This window comes from Salmo salar, chromosome 26, assembly GCF_965601325.2.
Source record: "Salmo salar chromosome 26, fSalSal1, whole genome shotgun sequence".
NCBI classification, from domain to species: Eukaryota; Metazoa; Chordata; class Actinopteri; order Salmoniformes; family Salmonidae; genus Salmo; species Salmo salar.
Window position 1 is genome coordinate 51,935,622 of NC_138316.1, and position 17,270 is coordinate 51,952,891.

The 17,270-nt window shown below is 39.5% G+C and overlaps 1 protein-coding gene across 1 annotated transcript in view; it reads right to left on the reverse strand.

The window, feature by feature from the left end:
- Positions 1-17,270, reverse strand: part of galr1b (galanin receptor 1b) — a 131,074-nt gene that overhangs the window by 55,093 nt on the left and 58,711 nt on the right. The window lies entirely within an intron of this gene.

Sequence of the window (17,270 nt, forward strand, 5' to 3'; positions counted from 1 at the left end):
TCAGTATTACCAACAGTCAGCAGTCAGTATTACCAACAGTCAGTAGTCAGTATTACCAACAGTCAGTAGTCAGTACTACCAACAGTCAGTAGTCAGTATTACCAACAGTCAGTATTACCAACAGTCAGTATTACCAACAGTCAGTAGTCAGTATTACCAACAGTCAGTATTACCAACAGTCAGCAGTCAGTATTACCAACAGTCAGTATTACCAACAGTCAGTAGTCAGTATTACCAACAGTCAGTACTACCAACAGTCAGTAGTCAGTATTACTAACAGTCAGTAGTCAGTACTACCAACAGTCAGTAGTCAGTATTACCAACAGTCAGTAGTCATTATTACCAACAGTCAGTAGTCATTATTACCAACAGTCAGTAGTCAGTATTACCAACAGTCAGTATTACCAACAGTCAGTACTACCAACAGTCAGTAGTCAGTATTACCAACAGTCAGTATTACCAACAGTCAGTAGTCAGTACTACCAACAGTCAGTATTACCAACAGTCAGCAGTCAGTATTACCAACAGTCAGTAGTCAGTATTACCAACAGTCAGTAGTCAGTATTACCAACAGTCAGTATTACCATCAGTCAGTAGTCAGTATTACCAACAGTCAGTAGTCAGTATTACCAACAGTCAGTAGTCAGTATTACCAACAGTCAGTAGTCAGTACTACCAACAGTCAGTAGTCAGTACTACCAACAGTCAGTAGTCAGTATTACCAACAGTCAGTAGTCAGTATTACCAACAGTCAGTAGTCAGTATTACCAACAGTCAGTATTACCAACAGTCAGTAGTCAGTACTACCAACAGTCAGTATTACCAACAGTCAGTAGTCAGTATTACCAACAGTCAGTAGTCAGTATTACCAACAGTCAGTAGTCAGTATTACCAACAGTCAGTAGTCAGTACTACCAACAGTCAGTATTACCAACAGTCAGTAGTCAGTATTACCAACAGTCAGTAGTCAGTATTACCAACAGTCAGTAGTCAGTATTACCAACAGTCAGTAGTCAGTACTACCAATAGTCAGTATTACCAACAGTCAGTAGTCAGTATTACCAACAGTCAGTATTACCAACAGTCAGTAGTTAGTATTACCAACAGTCAGTAGTCAGTACTACCAACAGTCAGTAGTCAGTATTACCAACAGTCAGTAGTCAGTATTACCAACAGTCAGTAGTCAATACTACCAACAGTCAGTAGTCAGTACTACCACCAGTCAGTACTACCAACAGTCAGTAGTCAGTATTACCAACAGTCAGTAGTCAGTATTACCAACAGTCAGTAGTCAGTACTACCAACAGTCAGTAGTCAGTATTACCAACAATCAGTATTACCAACAGTCAGTAGTCAGTATTACCAACAATCAGTATTACCAACAGTCAGTAGTCAGTATTACCAACAGTCAGTAGTCAGTATTACCAACAGTCAGTAGTCAGTACTACCAACAGTCAGTAGTCAGTATTACCAACAGTCAGTAGTCAGTATTACCAACAGTCAGTATTACCAACAGTCAGTAGTCAGTATTACCAACAGTCAGTATTACCAACAGTCAGCAGTCAGTATTACCAACAGTCAGTAGTCAGTATTACCAACAGTCAGTATTACCAACAGTCAGCAGTCAGTATTACCAACAGTCAGTAGTCAGTATTACCAACAGTCAGTAGTCAGTACTACCAACAGTCAGTAGTCAGTATTACCAACAGTCAGTATTACCAACAGTCAGTATTACCAACAGTCAGTAGTCAGTATTACCAACAGTCAGTATTACCAACAGTCAGCAGTCAGTATTACCAACAGTCAGTATTACCAACAGTCAGTAGTCAGTATTACCAACAGTCAGTACTACCAACAGTCAGTAGTCAGTATTACTAACAGTCAGTAGTCAGTACTACCAACAGTCAGTAGTCAGTATTACCAACAGTCAGTAGTCATTATTACCAACAGTCAGTAGTCATTATTACCAACAGTCAGTAGTCAGTATTACCAACAGTCAGTATTACCAACAGTCAGTACTACCAACAGTCAGTAGTCAGTATTACCAACAGTCAGTATTACCAACAGTCAGTAGTCAGTACTACCAACAGTCAGTATTACCAACAGTCAGCAGTCAGTATTACCAACAGTCAGTAGTCAGTATTACCAACAGTCAGTAGTCAGTATTACCAACAGTCAGTAGTCAGTATTACCAACAGTCAGTAGTCAGTACTACCAACAGTCAGTAGTCAGTATTACCAACAGTCAGTATTACCAACAGTCAGTAGTCAGTATTACCAACAGTCAGTAGTCAGTATTACCAACAGTCAGTAGTCAGTATTACCAACAGTCAATAGTCAGTATTACCAACAGTCAGTATTACCAACAGTCAGTAGTCAGTATTACCAACAGTCAGTAGTCCGTACTACCAACAGTCAGTAGTCAGTACTACCAACAGTCAGTAGTCAGTATTACCAACAGTCAGTAGTGAGTATTACCAACAGTCAGTAGTCAGTATTAACAACAGTCAGTAGTCAGTATTACCAACAGTCAGTAGTCAGTATTACCAACAGTCAGTATTACCAACAGTCAGTAGTCAGTATTACCAACAGTCAGTAGTCAGTATTACCAACAGTCAGTAGTCAGTATTACCAACAGTCAGTAGTCAGTACTACCAACAGTCAGTAGTCAGTACTACCAACAGTCAGTAGTCAGTATTACCAACAGTCAGTATTACCAACAGTCAGTAGTCAGTATTACCAACAATCAGTATTACCAACAGTCAGTAGTCAGTATTACAAACAGTCAGTATTACCAACAGTCAGTAGTCAGTATTACCAACAGTCAGTAGTCAGTATTACCAACAGTCAGTAGTCAGTATTACCAACAGTCAGTAGTCCGTACTACCAACAGTCAGTAGTCAGTACTACCAACAGTCAGTAGTCAGTATTACCAACAGTCAGTAGTGAGTATTACCAACAGTCAGTAGTCAGTATTAACAACAGTCAGTAGTCAGTATTACCAACAGTCAGTAGTCAGTATTACCAACAGTCAGTATTACCAACAGTCAGTAGTCAGTATTACCAACAGTCAGTAGTCAGTATTACCAACAGTCAGTAGTCAGTATTACCAACAGTCAGTAGTCAGTATTACCAACAGTCAGTAGTCAGTATTACCAACAGTCAGTAGTCACTATTACCAACAGTCTCTAGTCACTATTACCAACAGTCAGTAGTCAGTACTACCAACAGTCAGTAGTCAGTATTACCAACAGTCAGTAGTCAGTATTAACAACAGTCAGTAGTCAGTATTACCACCAGTCAGTAGACAGTATTACCAACAGTCAGTATTACCAACAGTCAGTAGTCAGTATTACCAAAAGTCAGTAGTCAGTATTACCAACAGTCAGTAGTCAGTACTACCAACAGTCAGTAGTCAGTATTACCAACAGTCAGTAGTGAGTATTACCAACAGTCAGTAGTCAGTATTAACAACAGTCAGTAGTCAGTATTACCAACAGTCAGTAGTCAGTATTACCAACAGTCAGTATTACCAACAGTCAGTAGTCAGTATTACCAACAGTCAGTAGTCAGTACTACCAACAGTCAGTAGTCAGTATTACCAACAGTCAGTATTACCAACAGTCAGTAGTCAGTATTACCAACAGTCAGTAGTCAGTATTACCAACAGTCAGTAGTCAGTATTACCAACAGTCAGTAGTCAGTATTACCAACAGTCAGTATTACCAACAGTCAGTAGTCAGTACTACCAACAGTCAGTATTACCAACAGTCAGTAGTCAGTACTACCAACAGTCAGTAGTCACTATAACCAACAGTCAGTAGTCAGTATTACCAACAGTCAGTAGTCAGTACTACCAACAGTCAGTAGTCAGTTCTACCAACAGTCAGTAGTCAGTATTACCAACAGTCAGTATTACCAACAGTCAGCAGTCAGTATTACCAACAGTCAGTAGTCAGTATTACCAACAGTCAGTATTACCAACAGTCAGCAGTCAGTATTACCAACAGTCAGTAGTCAGTATTACCAACAGTCAGTAGTCAGTACTACCAACAGTCAGTAGTCAGTATTACCAACAGTCAGTATTACCAACAGTCAGTATTACCAACAGTCAGTAGTCAGTATTACCAACAGTCAGTATTACCAACAGTCAGCAGTCAGTATTACCAACAGTCAGTATTACCAACAGTCAGTAGTCAGTATTACCAACAGTCAGTACTACCAACAGTCAGTAGTCAGTATTACTAACAGTCAGTAGTCAGTACTACCAACAGTCAGTAGTCAGTATTACCAACAGTCAGTAGTCATTATTACCAACAGTCAGTAGTCATTATTACCAACAGTCAGTAGTCAGTATTACCAACAGTCAGTATTACCAACAGTCAGTACTACCAACAGTCAGTAGTCAGTATTACCAACAGTCAGTATTACCAACAGTCAGTAGTCAGTACTACCAACAGTCAGTATTACCAACAGTCAGCAGTCAGTATTACCAACAGTCAGTAGTCAGTATTACCAACAGTCAGTAGTCAGTATTACCAACAGTCAGTATTACCATCAGTCAGTAGTCAGTATTACCAACAGTCAGTAGTCAGTATTACCAACAGTCAGTAGTCAGTATTACCAACAGTCAGTAGTCAGTACTACCAACAGTCAGTAGTCAGTACTACCAACAGTCAGTAGTCAGTATTACCAACAGTCAGTAGTCAGTATTACCAACAGTCAGTAGTCAGTATTACCAACAGTCAGTATTACCAACAGTCAGTAGTCAGTACTACCAACAGTCAGTATTACCAACAGTCAGTAGTCAGTATTACCAACAGTCAGTAGTCAGTATTACCAACAGTCAGTAGTCAGTATTACCAACAGTCAGTAGTCAGTACTACCAACAGTCAGTATTACCAACAGTCAGTAGTCAGTATTACCAACAGTCAGTAGTCAGTATTACCAACAGTCAGTAGTCAGTATTACCAACAGTCAGTAGTCAGTACTACCAATAGTCAGTATTACCAACAGTCAGTAGTCAGTATTACCAACAGTCAGTATTACCAACAGTCAGTAGTTAGTATTACCAACAGTCAGTAGTCAGTACTACCAACAGTCAGTAGTCAGTATTACCAACAGTCAGTAGTCAGTATTACCAACAGTCAGTAGTCAATACTACCAACAGTCAGTAGTCAGTACTACCACCAGTCAGTACTACCAACAGTCAGTAGTCAGTATTACCAACAGTCAGTAGTCAGTATTACCAACAGTCAGTAGTCAGTACTACCAACAGTCAGTAGTCAGTATTACCAACAATCAGTATTACCAACAGTCAGTAGTCAGTATTACCAACAATCAGTATTACCAACAGTCAGTAGTCAGTATTACCAACAGTCAGTAGTCAGTATTACCAACAGTCAGTAGTCAGTACTACCAACAGTCAGTAGTCAGTATTACCAACAGTCAGTAGTCAGTATTACCAACAGTCAGTATTACCAACAGTCAGTAGTCAGTATTACCAACAGTCAGTATTACCAACAGTCAGCAGTCAGTATTACCAACAGTCAGTAGTCAGTATTACCAACAGTCAGTATTACCAACAGTCAGCAGTCAGTATTACCAACAGTCAGTAGTCAGTATTACCAACAGTCAGTAGTCAGTACTACCAACAGTCAGTAGTCAGTATTACCAACAGTCAGTATTACCAACAGTCAGTATTACCAACAGTCAGTAGTCAGTATTACCAACAGTCAGTATTACCAACAGTCAGCAGTCAGTATTACCAACAGTCAGTATTACCAACAGTCAGTAGTCAGTATTACCAACAGTCAGTACTACCAACAGTCAGTAGTCAGTATTACTAACAGTCAGTAGTCAGTACTACCAACAGTCAGTAGTCAGTATTACCAACAGTCAGTAGTCATTATTACCAACAGTCAGTAGTCATTATTACCAACAGTCAGTAGTCAGTATTACCAACAGTCAGTATTACCAACAGTCAGTACTACCAACAGTCAGTAGTCAGTATTACCAACAGTCAGTATTACCAACAGTCAGTAGTCAGTACTACCAACAGTCAGTATTACCAACAGTCAGCAGTCAGTATTACCAACAGTCAGTAGTCAGTATTACCAACAGTCAGTAGTCAGTATTACCAACAGTCAGTATTACCATCAGTCAGTAGTCAGTATTACCAACAGTCAGTAGTCAGTATTACCAACAGTCAGTAGTCAGTATTACCAACAGTCAGTAGTCAGTACTACCAACAGTCAGTAGTCAGTACTACCAACAGTCAGTAGTCAGTATTACCAACAGTCAGTAGTCAGTATTACCAACAGTCAGTAGTCAGTATTACCAACAGTCAGTATTACCAACAGTCAGTAGTCAGTACTACCAACAGTCAGTATTACCAACAGTCAGTAGTCAGTATTACCAACAGTCAGTAGTCAGTATTACCAACAGTCAGTAGTCAGTATTACCAACAGTCAGTAGTCAGTACTACCAACAGTCAGTATTACCAACAGTCAGTAGTCAGTATTACCAACAGTCAGTAGTCAGTATTACCAACAGTCAGTAGTCAGTATTACCAACAGTCAGTAGTCAGTACTACCAATAGTCAGTATTACCAACAGTCAGTAGTCAGTATTACCAACAGTCAGTATTACCAACAGTCAGTAGTTAGTATTACCAACAGTCAGTAGTCAGTACTACCAACAGTCAGTAGTCAGTATTACCAACAGTCAGTAGTCAGTATTACCAACAGTCAGTAGTCAATACTACCAACAGTCAGTAGTCAGTACTACCACCAGTCAGTACTACCAACAGTCAGTAGTCAGTATTACCAACAGTCAGTAGTCAGTATTACCAACAGTCAGTAGTCAGTACTACCAACAGTCAGTAGTCAGTATTACCAACAATCAGTATTACCAACAGTCAGTAGTCAGTATTACCAACAATCAGTATTACCAACAGTCAGTAGTCAGTATTACCAACAGTCAGTAGTCAGTATTACCAACAGTCAGTAGTCAGTACTACCAACAGTCAGTAGTCAGTATTACCAACAGTCAGTAGTCAGTATTACCAACAGTCAGTATTACCAACAGTCAGTAGTCAGTATTACCAACAGTCAGTAGTCAGTATTACAAACAGTCAGTAGTCAGTATTACCAACAGTCAGTAGTCAGTATTACCAACAGTCAGTATTACCAACAGTCAGTAGTCAGTATTACCAACAGTCAGTATTACCAACAGTCAGTAGTCAGTATTACCAACAGTCAGTAGTCAGTATTACCAACAGTCAGTAGTCAGTATTACCAACAGTCAGTATTACCAACAGTCAGTAGTCAGTACTACCAACAGTCAGTATTACCAACAGTCAGTAGTCAGTATTACCAACAGTCAGTAGTCAGTATTACCAACAGTCAGTAGTCAGTATTACCAACAGTCAGTATTACCAACAGTCAGTAGTCAGTATTACCAACAGTCAGTAGTCAGTATTACCAACAGTCAGTAGTCAGTACTACCAACAGTCAGTAGTCAGTATTACCAACAGTCAGTATTACCAACAGTCAGTAGTCAGTATTACCAACAGTCAGTAGTCAGTATTACCAACAGTCAGTAGTCAGTATTACCAACAGTCAATAGTCAGTATTACCAACAGTCAGTATTACCAACAGTCAGTAGTCAGTATTACCAACAGTCAGTAGTCCGTACTACCAACAGTCAGTAGTCAGTACTACCAACAGTCAGTATTACCAACAGTCAGTAGTGAGTATTACCAACAGTCAGTAGTCAGTATTAACAACAGTCAGTAGTCAGTATTACCAACAGTCAGTAGTCAGTATTACCAACAGTCAGTATTACCAACAGTCAGTAGTCAGTATTACCAACAGTCAGTAGTCAGTATTACCAACAGTCAGTAGTCAGTATTACCAACAGTCAGTAGTCAGTATTACCAACAGTCAGTAGTCACTATTACCAACAGTCTCTAGTCACTATTACCAACAGTCAGTAGTCAGTACTACCAACAGTCAGTAGTCAGTATTAACAACAGTCAGTAGTCAGTATTACCAACAGTCAGTAGACAGTATTACCAACAGTCAGTATTACCAACAGTCAGTAGTCAGTATTACCAAAAGTCAGTAGTCAGTACTACCAACAGTCAGTAGTCAGTACTACCAACAGTCAGTAGTCAGTATTACCAACAGTCAGTAGTGAGTATTACCAACAGTCAGTAGTCAGTATTAACAACAGTCAGTAGTCAGTATTACCAACAGTCAGTAGTCAGTATTACCAACCGTCAGTAGTCAGTGTTACCAACAGTCAGTAGTCAGTATTACCAACAGTCAGTAGTCAGTATTACCAACAGTCAGTATTACCAACAGTCAGTACTACCAACAGTCAGTATTACCAACAGTCAGTAGTCAGTACTACCAACAGTCAGTAGTCACTATAACCAACAGTCAGTAGTCAGTACTACCAACAGTCAGTAGTCAGTATTACCAACAGTCAGTATTACCAACAGTCAGCAGTCAGTATTACCAACAGTCAGTAGTCAGTATTACCAACAGTCAGTATTACCAACAGTCAGCAGTCAGTATTACCAACAGTCAGTAGTCAGTATTACCAACAGTCAGTAGTCAGTACTACCAACAGTCAGTAGTCAGTACTACCAACAGTCAGTAGTCAGTATTACCAACAGTCAGTATTACCAACAGTCAGTAGTCAGTATTACCAACAGTCAGTATTACCAACAGTCACCAGTCAGTATTACCAACAGTCAGTATTACCAACAGTCAGTAGTCAGTATTACCAACAGTCTACTACCAACAGTCAGTAGTCAGTATTATTAACAGTCAGTAGTCAGTACTACCAACAGTCAGTAGTCAGTATTACCAACAGTCAGTAGTCATTATTACCAACAGTCAGTAGTCATTATTACCAACAGTCAGTAGTCAGTATTACCAACAGTCAGTAGTCAGTATTACCAACAGTCAGTATTACCAACAGTCAGTAGTCAGTATTACCAACAGTCAGTAGTCAGTATTACCAACAGTCAGTAGTCAGTATTACCAACAGTCAGTAGTCAGTATTACCAACAGTCAGTATTACCAACAGTCAGTAGTCAGTATTACCAACAGTCAGTATTACCAACAGTCAGTAGTCAGTATTACCAACAGTCAGTAGTCAGTATTACCAACAGTCAGTAGTCAGTATTACCAACAGTCAGTATTACCAACAGTCAGTAGTCAGTACTACCAACAGTCAGTATTACCAACAGTCAGTAGTCAGTATTACCAACAGTCAGTAGTCAGTATTACCAACAGTCAGTAGTCAGTATTACCAACAGTCAGTATTACCAACAGTCAGTAGTCAGTATTACCAACAGTCAGTAGTCAGTATTACCAACAGTCAGTAGTCAGTACTACCAACAGTCAGTAGTCAGTATTACCAACAGTCAGTATTACCAACAGTCAGTAGTCAGTATTACCAACAGTCAGTAGTCAGTATTACCAACAGTCAGTAGTCAGTATTACCAACAGTCAATAGTCAGTATTACCAACAGTCAGTATTACCAACAGTCAGTAGTCAGTATTACCAACAGTCAGTAGTCCGTAATACCAACAGTCAGTAGTCAGTAATACCAACAGTCAGTATTACCAACAGTCAGTAGTGAGTATTACCAACAGTCAGTAGTCAGTATTAACAACAGTCAGTAGTCAGTATTACCAACAGTCAGTAGTCAGTATTACCAACAGTCAGTATTACCAACAGTCAGTAGTCAGTATTACCAACAGTCAGTAGTCAGTATTACCAACAGTCAGTAGTCAGTATTACCAACAGTCAGTAGTCAGTATTACCAACAGTCAGTAGTCACTATTACCAACAGTCTCTAGTCACTATTACCAACAGTCAGTAGTCAGTACTACCAACAGTCAGTAGTCAGTATTAACAACAGTCAGTAGTCAGTATTACCAACAGTCAGTAGACAGTATTACCAACAGTCAGTATTACCAACAGTCAGTAGTCAGTATTACCAAAAGTCAGTAGTCAGTACTACCAACAGTCAGTAGTCAGTACTACCAACAGTCAGTAGTCAGTATTACCAACAGTCAGTAGTGAGTATTACCAACAGTCAGTAGTCAGTATTAACAACAGTCAGTAGTCAGTATTACCAACAGTCAGTAGTCAGTATTACCAACCGTCAGTAGTCAGTGTTACCAACAGTCAGTAGTCAGTATTACCAACAGTCAGTAGTCAGTATTACCAACAGTCAGTATTACCAACAGTCAGTACTACCAACAGTCAGTATTACCAACAGTCAGTAGTCAGTACTACCAACAGTCAGTAGTCACTATAACCAACAGTCAGTAGTCAGTACTACCAACAGTCAGTAGTCAGTATTACCAACAGTCAGTATTACCAACAGTCAGCAGTCAGTATTACCAACAGTCAGTAGTCAGTATTACCAACAGTCAGTATTACCAACAGTCAGCAGTCAGTATTACCAACAGTCAGTAGTCAGTACTACCAACAGTCAGTAGTCAGTACTACCAACAGTCAGTAGTCAGTACTACCAACAGTCAGTAGTCAGTATTACCAACAGTCAGTATTACCAACAGTCAGTAGTCAGTATTACCAACAGTCAGTACTACCAACAGTCAGTAGTCAGTATTACCAACAGTCAGTATTACCAACAGTCAGTAGTCAGTATTACCAACAGTCAGTACTACCAACAGTCAGTAGTCAGTATTACCAACAGTCAGTATTCAGTATTACCAACAGTCAGTAGTCAGTACTACCAACAGTCAGTATTACCAACAGTCAGCAGTCAGTTTTACCAACAGTCAGTATTACCAACAGTCAGTAGTCAGTATTACCAACAGTCAGTATTACCAACAGTCAGTAGTCAGTACTACCAACAGTCAGTAGTCAGTATTACCAACAGTCAGAAGTCAGTACTACCAACAGTCAGTAGTCAGTATTACCAACACTCAGTAGTCAGTATTACCAACAGTCAGTGGTCATTATTACCAACAGTCAGTAGTCAGCATTACCAACAGTCAGTAGTCAGTATTACCAACAGTCAGTAGTCAGTATTACCAACAGTCAGTAGTCAGTACTACCAACAGTCAGTAGTCAGTATTACCAACAGTCAGTAGTCAGTATTACCAACAGTCAGTATTACCAACAGTCAGTAGTCAGTATTACCAACAGTCAGTAGTCAGTATTACAAACAGTCAGTAGTCAGTATTACCAACAGTCAGTAGTCAGTATTACCAACAGTCAGTATTACCAACAGTCAGTAGTCAGTATTACCAACAGTCAGTATTACCAACAGTCAGTAGTCAGTATAACCAACAGTCAGTAGTCAGTATTAAAAACAGTCAGTAGTCAGTATTACCAACAGTCAGTAGTCAGTATTACCAACAGTCAGTAGTCAGTATTACCAACAGTCAGTATTACCAACAGTCAGTAGTCAGTACTACCAACAGTCAGTATTACCACTAGTCAGTAGTCAGTATTACCAACAGTCAGTATTACCAACAGTCAGTAGTCAGTACTACCAACAGTCAGTATTACCAACAGTCAGTAGTCAGTATTACCAACAGTCAGTAGTCTGTATTACCAACAGTCAGTAGTCAGTATTACCAACAGTCAGTATTACCAACAGTCAGTAGTCAGTATTACCAACAGTCAGTAGTCAGTATTACCAACAGTCAGTAGTCAGTACTACCAACAGTCAGTAGTCAGTATTACCAACAGTCAGTATTACCAACAGTCAGCAGTCAGTATTACCAACAGTCAGTATTACCAACAGTCAGTAGTCAGTATTACCAACAGTCAGTACTACCAACAGTCAGTAGTCAGTATTACTAACAGTCAGTAGTCAGTACTACCAACAGTCAGTAGTCAGTATTACCAACAGTCAGTAGTCATTATTACCAACAGTCAGTTGTCAGTATTACCAACAGTCAGTACTACCAACAGTCAGTAGTCAGTATTACTAACAGTCAGTAGTCAGTACTACCAACAGTCAGTAGTCAGTATTACCAACAGTCAGTGGTCATTATTACCAACAGTCAGTAGTCATTATTACCAACAGTCAGTAGTCAGTATTACCAACAGTCAGTATTACCAACAGTCAGTAGTCAGTATTACCAACAGTCAGTATTCAGTATTACCAACAGTCAGTAGTCAGTACTACCAACAGTCAGTATTACCAACAGTCAGCAGTCAGTTTTACCAACAGTCAGTATTACCAACAGTCAGTAGTCAGTATTACCAACAGTCAGTACTACCAACAGTCAGTAGTCAGTATTACCAACAGTCAGTATTCAGTATTACCAACAGTCAGTAGTCAGTACTACCAACAGTCAGTATTACCAACAGTCAGCAGTCAGTTTTACCAACAGTCAGTATTACCAACAGTCAGTAGTCAGTATTACCAACAGTCAGTATTACCAACAGTCAGTAGTCAGTACTACCAACAGTCAGTAGTCAGTATTACCAACAGTCAGAAGTCAGTACTACCAACAGTCAGTAGTCAGTATTACCAACACTCAGTAGTCAGTATTACCAACAGTCAGTGGTCATTATTACCAACAGTCAGTAGTCAGCATTACCAACAGTCAGTAGTCAGTATTACCAACAGTCAGTAGTCAGTATTACCAACAGTCAGTAGTCAGTACTACCAACAGTCAGTAGTCAGTATTACCAACAGTCAGTAGTCAGTATTACCAACAGTCAGTATTACCAACAGTCAGTAGTCAGTATTACCAACAGTCAGTAGTCAGTATTACAAACAGTCAGTAGTCAGTATTACCAACAGTCAGTAGTCAGTATTACCAACAGTCAGTATTACCAACAGTCAGTAGTCAGTATTACCAACAGTCAGTATTACCAACAGTCAGTAGTCAGTATAACCAACAGTCAGTAGTCAGTATTAAAAACAGTCAGTAGTCAGTATTACCAACAGTCAGTAGTCAGTATTACCAACAGTCAGTAGTCAGTATTACCAACAGTCAGTATTACCAACAGTCAGTAGTCAGTACTACCAACAGTCAGTATTACCACTAGTCAGTAGTCAGTATTACCAACAGTCAGTATTACCAACAGTCAGTAGTCAGTACTACCAACAGTCAGTATTACCAACAGTCAGTAGTCAGTATTACCAACAGTCAGTAGTCTGTATTACCAACAGTCAGTAGTCAGTATTACCAACAGTCAGTATTACCAACAGTCAGTAGTCAGTATTACCAACAGTCAGTAGTCAGTATTACCAACAGTCAGTAGTCAGTACTACCAACAGTCAGTAGTCAGTATTACCAACAGTCAGTATTACCAACAGTCAGCAGTCAGTATTACCAACAGTCAGTATTACCAACAGTCAGTAGTCAGTATTACCAACAGTCAGTACTACCAACAGTCAGTAGTCAGTATTACTAACAGTCAGTAGTCAGTACTACCAACAGTCAGTAGTCAGTATTACCAACAGTCAGTAGTCATTATTACCAACAGTCAGTTGTCAGTATTACCAACAGTCAGTACTACCAACAGTCAGTAGTCAGTATTACTAACAGTCAGTAGTCAGTACTACCAACAGTCAGTAGTCAGTATTACCAACAGTCAGTAGTCATTATTACCAACAGTCAGTAGTCATTATTACCAACAGTCAGTAGTCAGTATTACCAACAGTCAGTATTACCAACAGTCAGTACTACCAACAGTCAGTAGTCAGTATTACCAACAGTCAGTATTCAGTATTACCAACAGTCAGTAGTCAGTACTACCAACAGTCAGTATTACCAACAGTCAGCAGTCAGTTTTACCAACAGTCAGTATTACCAACAGTCAGTAGTCAGTATTACCAACAGTCAGTACTACCAACAGTCAGTAGTCAGTATTACCAACAGTCAGTATTACCAACAGTCAGCAGTCAGTATTACCAACAGTCAGTATTACCAACAGTCAGTATTACCAACAGTCAGCAGTCAGTATTATCAACAGTCAGTAGTCAGTATTACCAACAGTCAGTAGTCAGTACTACCAACAGTCAGTAGTCAGTATTACCAACAGTCAGTATTACCAACAGTCAGCAGTCAGTATTACCAACAGTCAGTATTACCAACAGTCAGTAGTCAGTATTACCAACAGTCAGTACTACCAACAGTCAGTAGTCAGTATTACTAACAGTCAGTAGTCAGTACTACCAACAGTCAGTAGTCAGTATTACCAACAGTCAGTAGTCATTATTACCAACAGTCAGTAGTCATTATTACCAACAGTCAGTAGTCAGTATTACCAACAGTCAGTATTACCAACAGTCAGTACTACCAACAGTCAGTAGTCAGTATTACCAACAGTCAGTATTCAGTATTACCAACAGTCAGTAGTCAGTACTACCAACAGTCAGTATTACCAACAGTCAGCAGTCAGTTTTACCAACAGTCAGTATTACCAACAGTCAGTAGTCAGTATTACCAACAGTCAGTAGTCAGTATTACAAACAGTCAGTAGTCAGTATTACCAACAGTCAGTAGTCAGTATTACCAACAGTCAGTATTACCAACAGTCAGTAGTCAGTATTACCAACAGTCAGTATTACCAACAGTCAGTAGTCAGTATTACCAACAGTCAGTAGTCAGTATTAAAAACAGTCAGTAGTCAGTATTACCAACAGTCAGTATTACCAACAGTCAGTAGTCAGTACTACCAACAGTCAGTATTACCACTAGTCAGTAGTCAGTATTACCAACAGTCAGTATTACCAACAGTCAGTAGTCAGTACTACCAACAGTCAGTATTACCAACAGTCAGTAGTCAGTATTACCAACAGTCAGTAGTCTGTATTACCAACAGTCAGTAGTCAGTATTACCAACAGTCAGTATTACCAACAGTCAGTAGTCAGTATTACCAACAGTCAGTAGTCAGTATTACCAACAGTCAGTAGTCACTATTACCAACAGTCAGTAGTCAGTATTACCAACAGTCAGTAGTCAGTATTACCAACAGTCAGTAGTCAGTATTACCAACAGTCAGTAGTCAGAAATAACCAACAGTCAGTAGTCAGTATTACCAACAGTCAGTAGTCAGTATTACCAACAGTCAGTAGTCACTATTACCAACAGTCAGTAGTCAGTATTACCAACAGTCAGTAGTCAGTATTACCAACAGTCAGTAGTCAGTACTACCAACAGTCAGTACTACCAACAGTCAGTAGTCAGTATTACCATCAGTCAGTAGTCAGTACTACCAACAGTCAGTAGTCAGTATTACCAACAGTCAGTAGTCAGTATTACCAACAGTCAGTAGTCAGTACTACCAACAGTCAGTATTCAGTACTACCAACAGTCAGTACTACCAACAGTCAGTAGTCAGTATTACCAACAGTCAGTAGTCAGTATTACCAACAGTCAGTAGTCAGTATTACCAACAGTCAGTAGTCAGTATTACCAACAGGCAGTAGTCAGTACTACCAACAGTCAGTAGTCAGTATTACCATCAGTCAGTAGTCAGTACTACCAACAGTCAGTAGTCAGTATTACCAACAGTCAGTACTACCAACAGTCAGTAGTCAGTATTACCATCAGTCAGTAGTCAGTACTACCAACAGTAAGTAGTCAGTATTACCAACAGTCAGTAGTCAGTATTACCAACAGTCAGTAGTCAGTACTACCAACAGTCAGTAGTCAGTATTACCAACAGTCAGTATTACCAACAGTCAGTAGTCAGTACTACCAACAGTCAGTATTACCACTAGTCATTAGTCAGTATTACCAACAGTCAGTATTACCAACAGTCAGTAGTCAGTACTACCAACAGTCAGTATTACCAACAGTCAGTAGTCAGTATTACCAACAGTCAGTAGTCAGTATTACCAACAGTCAGTAGTCAGTATTACCAACAGTCAGTATTACCAACAGTCAGTAGTCAGTATTACCAACAGTCAGTAGTCAGTATTACCAACAGTCAGTAGTCAGTATTACCAACAGTCAGTTTTCAGAAATAACCAACAGTCAGTAGTCAGTATTACCAAAAGTCAGTAGTCAGTATTACCAACAGTCAGTAGTCACTATTACCAACAGTCAGTAGTCAGTATTACCAACAGTCAGTAGTCAGTATTACCAACAGTCAGTAGTCAGTACTACCAACAGTCAGTACTACCAACAGTCAGTAGTCAGTATTACCATCAGTCAGTAGTCAGTACTACCAACAGTCAGTAGTCAGTATTACCAACAGTCAGTAGTCAGTATTACCAACAGTCAGTAGTCAGTACTACCAACAGTCAGTATTCAGTACTACCAACAGTCAGTACTACCAACAGTCAGTAGTCAGTATTACCAACAGTCAGTAGTCAGTATTACCGACAGTCAGTAGTCAGTATTACCAACAGTCAGTAGTCAGTATTACCAACAGTCAGTAGTCAGTATTACCAACAGGCAGTAGTCAGTACTACCAACAGTCAGTAGTCAGTATTACCAACAGTCAGTACTACCAACAGTCAGTAGTCAGTATTACCATCAGTCAGTAGTCAGTACTACCAACAGTCAGTAGTCAGTATTACCAACAGTCAGTAGTCAGTACTACCAACAGTCAGTAGTCAGTACTACCAACAGTCAGTACTACCAACAGTCAGTAGTCAGTATTACCATCAGTCAGTAGTCAGTACTACCAACAGTCAGTAGTCAGTATTACCAACAGTCAGTAGTCAGTATTACCAACAGTCAGTAGTCAGGATTACCAACAGTCAGTAGTCAGTATTACCAACAGTCAGTAGTCAGTATTACCAACAGTCAGTAGTCACTATAACCAACAGTCAGTATTACCAACAGTCAGTAGTCACTATAACCAACAGTCAGTATTACCAACAGTCAGTAGTCACTATAACCAACAGTCAGTAGTCAGTATTACCAAAAGTCAGTAGTCAGTATTACCAACAGTCAGTATTACCAAAAGTCAGTAGTCAGTATTATCAACAGTCAGTATTACCAACAGTCAGTAGTCAGTACTACCAACAGTCAGTAGTCACTATAACCAACAGTCAGTAGTCAGTATTACCAACAGTCAGTAGTCAGTACTACCAACAGTCAGTAGTCAGTACTACCAACAGTCAGTAGTCAGTATTACCAACAGTCAGTATTACCAACAGTCAGCAGTCAGTATTACCAACAGTCAGTATTACCAACAGTCAGTATTACCAACAGTCAGCAGTCAGTATTACCAACAGTCAGTAGTCAGTATTACCAACAGTCAGTAGTCAGTACTACCAACAGTCAGTAGTCA